Genomic DNA, 6,000 nt, shown 5'->3' with positions numbered 1-6,000 from the left:
ATAGAAGAGAATAAAAAGGTAAAGAAAGAAAAATAAAATCCAAGTGTGGGAAAATTTTACCAAGTTATTTAGAACATATATCACATATTTTTGTACAAATAATTGAAGATACTTTTGTTTTAGACGATATTAATCAGTTTTACCCAGTTTATTGTAATATAAAATTTAAAAGGAAGTAAAGTCTTCCGAGAAAAAGACACGCGCTTCTTGATTTAGGTCAGGAAGTTATCGTCCAGACCAATTGTAGAGTCTACGAAAAACCTTGAAAAGTTTTCTCGAAAATCAGCTGGAAATTCACGGACCTCGGCATCAAACAGGGTCACCATGTGGTCAGACTTATCCTATCCATGAGAGGACCTGTCTCGTACAATGGGGGGGCACCGTGCAAATTAGCTTATAAGACTAATGAATCAGATCCCCAGAAAGGATAATCTCCATAAAGATCAAAAATCAGCATTTAAGCCTGATATTACTCAATCCTTGAGATTGACCTTAAAGATTGAGAATTACAAACTCATGGAATTCGATGATATCTAAACTCGAGCTTGAATGAGAAAATATTTTGACTAAATTACAAACCGATTTGTTTTCTGAAAACCCATTTTCAATGAGTTCATTACCATTGAACGTAAAATCCTAAGAATTCACCTGGAATTCATTAGGTCACCTGAACCAAATCGGGTATCAACCGTAAGAACGGTGGTTGAATAGCATGGTTGAAGACAGGACCTTGTCCCAGACCGAAAAACTATAGGGTGATCTTTACTATTGCTCCTACAAAGGATAGTAATTGCATCCGACACGATATAGACCATAATCAAAAGCATGTCATTAGACATTGCCTTAACAGTTGCTTGTTCAACGCTTTCCTTTACAATCGGACGGTAGTTTACCGAAAGGTAATATACAGAGCAAGTATACTGGACGTGTTGCTTTCCAAATACAAGGTTAGCAAGTGGGTGGCACAAAACTACAAGTTTTGAGCTAAAATTTTCAAATCTGAAACCCACAAAACCCACAAAAACAATTTGCGAACACCGGTGAAGGGTTATTCCGGAAAACTTATCTAGGGTAAAAACTAGATTGAATTTTCAAAAGATCAAATGTTTTCATAAAGATCCAATTTCCTTAAGGATCTAAATTTTCATAGTCATGTGGGACTGTAAACCACAATGTTACTATCATTGTTCATACCGCCGTATCAAAATCACTGATGTATAAAGTGTGAAGAATAAAGAAGTGATTCAAGTATGTTTTTATGTTCAAGTTCTATATTGCTTGAGGACAATCAACGCTCAAGTGTGAGAATATTTGATAATGCTAAAAACGAACATATATTTCATAGCATTATCCTTCAAGAAAGACAAGCTTTTAGTTGCAATTGTTCTATTTACAAGTGATATTCGTTTAAATAATAAAAGGTGAAGACAAAAGACAGATTCGAGATTTGAAGACGCAAACGACCAAAATGCTAAAAAGTACAAAGTACAATCAAGTGGTTCAAATTATTGCTGAGAAACGTCTAAAAATTACAAGAGTACGAGCCGCGAAACGCAAAATACAAGATATTAAATCGTACGAAAGGACGTTCGAAAATCCAAAATTGGGACATGAACCAACTATCAACGCGCTACGCAACGGACCTAAAATTACAAGTCAACGATGCACAAGAATATAATATAATATATATATAATTATATAAAATTATATATATTATATTATATAATATTTAAATACGAGTAGCCCACGTTTTGGAATCATATGTGACCAGTGGATGGCGGCCATGCGATCACATGGCCAGGAGGAACAATTTCCATGCGATCGCATGGAGTAGAAAGGCTGGTCAGGTCTATAAATTGGCCAGAATTCGGACGAGTTACACACACCATATTCAATCTTATCTCTTACTCTCTCAATATATATTTTAATTATAATTATAATTTTAATATTAAGTTAATAATAATAAGGTTATAGTGGCGAATGTTTTAAGTTTGTAAGTCGAAATTCTGTCCGTATAACACTACGCGATTAATACTCATTGTAAGTTATGTTCAACCTTTTTAAATTAATGTCTCGTAGCTAAATTATTATTATGCTTATTTAAGCCGAAGTAATCGTGATATTGGACTAAATATTAAGATTGGGTTATTGGGTTTTGAACCATAATTGGGGTTCGGACAAAAGACCGACACTTGTGAAAATTGGACTATGGGCTATTAATGGGCTTTATATTAATTAAATGATATCTTGTTATCTATAAATACTAATAATTGTTCATTTAACCGGACACGGGGATGGATTAATTGTCACTGGACTCATTAAAACAGGGGTGGATTACATTCATGGGTAATTGGTGTAATTGTTAACAAAGTATTAAAACCTTGGATTACACGCAGTCGATAACCTGGTGTATTCATTAAACAAAGTATTAAGACCTTGTTACAGTTCGAATCCCCAATTAGTTGGAATATTTGACTTCGGGTATAAGATTAATTTGGCGAAGACTCTCGCACTTTATAATTATGACCGATGGACTATTATGGACAAAACCAGATGGACATATCGAATAATCCAGGACAAAGGACAATTAACCCTTGGTAATAAACTAAAATCAACACGTCGAACATCATGATTACGGAAGTTTAAATAAGCATAATTCCTTTATTTTATATCTTATCGCATTTTATTTATCGTATTTTTATTTTATTGCACTTTTAATTATCATACTTTTATTTTATCGCACTTTTAATTATCGTCATTTACTTTACACTTTAAATTAAGTTGTATTTATATTTAATATTTTACATTAGGTTTTAATTGTGACTTAAGACTTAAAATCAATAAACCGGTCACTAAACGGTAAAACCCCCTTTTATAATAATAATAATACTACTTATATAAATATATATATTTATACAAATATAGTTTTTAAAATATATATAGCGTTAAACTCAGCTAGCTCCCTGTGGAACGAACCGGACTTACTAAAAACTACACTACTCTACGATTAGGTACACTGCCTATAAGTGTTGTAGCAAGGTTTAGGTATATCCATTCTATAAATAAATAAATAACTTGTGTAAATTGTATCGTATTTAATAGTATTTCGTAGTAAAATATAATCTATTTCGTACTACACCTCGCACACATCAGGCCCGATAGATCTATCTTTAGGATTCGCGTCAATTAGGGTGTCTGTTCCCTAATTCTTAGATTACCAGACTAAAAAGGGGTATATTCGATTCGATAATCCAACCATAGAATGTAGTTTCGATTACTTGTGTCTATTTCGTAAAACATTTATAAAAGCGCGTGTATTCTCAGTCCTAAAAATATATATTGCAAAAGCATTTAAAAAGGGAGCAAATGAAACTCACTATACTGTATTTCGTAACAATTATGCATATGATGGCACTGAACAAGTGTAAGGTTGGCCTCGGATTCACGAACCTATATTAAGTATATATATATTTATATGTTGGTCAATATCTGTCTAACAATTTAGATCAAGTCGTAGTGTATCACAATCCTAATGCTCGAGACCGATATGCAAAAGTCAACAAAAGTCAACTTAATCCAAAATGACTTCCAAAATCTATACATGTTTAATATATAACTTAAATATAGTCGTTTTATATATTTAAATATATTTATCATATTTTATTAGAGTAAATAATACAAGTCATTTATTAATAAATAAAAATTTATATATGATAAAAATATACTTTTATATATCTCAAGTAAGAGTTCACTCAATATTATAAAAATATAGTGGTATGTATTATTAATGTAATTATATTACGTGTGGTAAAATATATTTGTATCACATATTTATTTGATAAAATAATATTGATAATAATAATAATAAGTAAAAGTTGTATTATTTTGTAATAATAATAATTATTATTATTATTCTACTAATAATAATAATAACAATATTTATTTATTAATGATGATTTTAATTATAATAAATGATAATTCTAATCATGATAATTTTAATAATAATGATACTTTTTAATATTAACTTTAATAAAAATAATATTTTATATAAAATAATAATTCTATTCAAAATGATAATTTTTAATAATAATAATACTAAAATGATAATAATAATGATATTTTATAATAACAATGATATTTCTATTAAAATGATAATTTTGATAAAATGATAGTTTTAATATTAACGATACTTTTAATAATAATAATAATAATAATAATAATAATAATAATAATAATAATAATATTAATAATATTAATAATAACCTTAATGATAATAACGATAGTAATAATAATAACGATAGTAATAATAATAACAGTAACAATTTTAATGATAATACTTATATTAATAACGATAATGATAATAATAATAATAATAATAATAATAATAATAATAATAATAATAATAATAATAATAATAATAATAATAATAATAATAATAATAATAATAATAATAACGACGATAATAACGACGATAGTAATAATAATAGTCATTTTAATAATAATACTAAAATTAATAATAATTCAGTTGACTATATCTATTAATACGTTCATCGAAACCATATGCTTTCTAAATGAAGAGTTATTAATTTTTCGCTAGCTTTCCAACGACATGCATATCATATACCTTATCTCAGTAGCATATGTATTAAATTCATGATTTATCATAAACTATTTAATGACGAAATTAAACATACAAGCATGCATAATCATATATACTCGAGCACTAATCAGGGATACATTATTAACATATAAAAGATAAGATATGAATGCTCACGTATCAATATTGTGATTCAATATTGCAGGAAAAGTACGTAGACGTAACGGAGATGATGAACACTAGTTTGACCTCACGAGCTATACTCCCGAACCATACCCATAACCTCCATAGCTATAACCCATAATTTTCTTATCTCTATCCCGCTCGAAAACCATTTTGAAATTACTCGGACAGCACTCCGTCGTAATATTTTATGTATAATAGTAATAATAATAATAATAATAATAATAATACTCCTAAATAATATTAATTTTAACAATAATAATAATAATAATAATAATAATAATAATAATAATAATAATAATAATAATAATAATAATAATAATAATAATAATAATATAAATATATATAGAGTGCATAGAGAGATGAGAGAAATTGAATGTGAATGATTTCGTCCAAAACTGATCGAGCTTTATAACCTCTCCTGATTCCAGACCCCATGCGATCGCATGGGAACTCAGGCTTAATGCCATGCGATCGCATGGCTAAGTTTTCCAGCTCACATTTGCATTATTGAAGGCGGCCGACAGTTTTAATAATATATAATATATATATATATATATATATATATATATATATATATATAATATATATATATATAATATATATATATATATATATATATATATATATATATATATATATATATATTTAATTTATATAATTATATATATATTATATTATATTCATGAGCATAGTTGACTTGTAACTTTTATTTCGATGACTTGTACGTTGGAAAACGGTTCATGACTCGGTTCCGGTTTTTCAAACGTTATTTCGTACGTTGTGAAATCTAGTACTTTACGTTTCGCGACGTGTATCTTAGACTTAATTCACCAATAATTATATCACTCGAAGTGTAACTTAATCATTTAAGCGTTTTGGTCATCTGCTTCTATAAACCGTCTTCTCGATATTTATTTAAATATATCAAATAATATAGGATCTTTATTTAACGATATAATCTATAGTTTTACAAGACTAATTATATTTAAAGTTTATAAAAAAAATCTAAATCCTTTAAATAATAGAAAATATTATATCAAATAACATTTATACTTTAAAACTATAGCTAGCATTATTTTAACTTCTCAAACGTTCTAATTATCTTAACTATCAATTGAACAAATGAATGCTACTATTGTTTACTAACTAATTTGAACTATAATATACATAAACACGTTTTAAATACACGTTGCAAGTTATTCATATATTTAATTGAA

Source organism: Rutidosis leptorrhynchoides, chromosome 3 (assembly GCF_046630445.1).
Source record: "Rutidosis leptorrhynchoides isolate AG116_Rl617_1_P2 chromosome 3, CSIRO_AGI_Rlap_v1, whole genome shotgun sequence".
Taxonomy (NCBI): Eukaryota; Viridiplantae; Streptophyta; class Magnoliopsida; order Asterales; family Asteraceae; genus Rutidosis; species Rutidosis leptorrhynchoides.
Note: the sequence above shows the minus strand (reverse complement) of the source record.